The 520-nt window shown below is 66.0% G+C and overlaps 1 non-coding gene across 1 annotated transcript; it reads right to left on the bottom strand.

Moving 5' to 3' along the window:
- Positions 1–221: 221 nt before the first annotated feature.
- TRNAE-CUC lies at positions 222–293 on the bottom strand. The gene has a single exon. It is a non-coding gene; the product is annotated as a tRNA-Glu (tRNA).
- Between the last annotated feature and the right edge of the window lie 227 nt (positions 294–520).

The following is a 520-nucleotide window of genomic DNA, read 5'->3' as shown; positions in this document are numbered from 1 at the left end:
TGCAATGCATGCAAGTGAAAAGTGAAAGTGAAGTCGCTCGGTCCTATGGGACTTTTAGCGACCCCATGGTCTGCAGCCTCCCAGGCTCCTCGGTCCATGGAGTTTTCCAGACAAGAGGACTGGAGTGGGTTGCCATTGCGTAGGCTAAAAGGGTAAAGGTGGGAGGGTCGCCGGCGAGGACCCCGGCAGGTGGCAGGCCTCCGGAGAGGAAGAAGAAAGGCTTCCCTGACCGGGAATCGAACCCGGGCCGCGGCGGTGAGAGCGCCGAATCCTAACCACTAGACCACCAGGGAGCGTCGGGGCAGAGCCCTCGCCTGCTCCCGCTGAACCCGGCCCCTCCATGCCACCCGCCCGCGCCACCTTGCCGCCCACACCCGGCCTTTGCAAGTCCAGCCGCCCGCCGGCCCCGTCAGTCCTCCTGCCTTGGCGTGCCGTCTTGCTTTCAGCCCCCTCAAACACTGCGCGCGCCGCCGGCTTCTCGCACACACGCCAAAAGCCGCGGGCCAGCCGGGCTCCGGCT

This window comes from Bison bison, unplaced genomic scaffold, assembly GCF_000754665.1.
Source record: "Bison bison bison isolate TAMUID 2011002044 unplaced genomic scaffold, Bison_UMD1.0 scf7180017463503, whole genome shotgun sequence".
Classification (NCBI taxonomy): domain Eukaryota; kingdom Metazoa; phylum Chordata; class Mammalia; order Artiodactyla; family Bovidae; genus Bison; species Bison bison.
The sequence above is the reverse complement of the archived record's forward strand: the minus strand, read 5'-3'. Positions and strand labels throughout refer to the sequence as shown.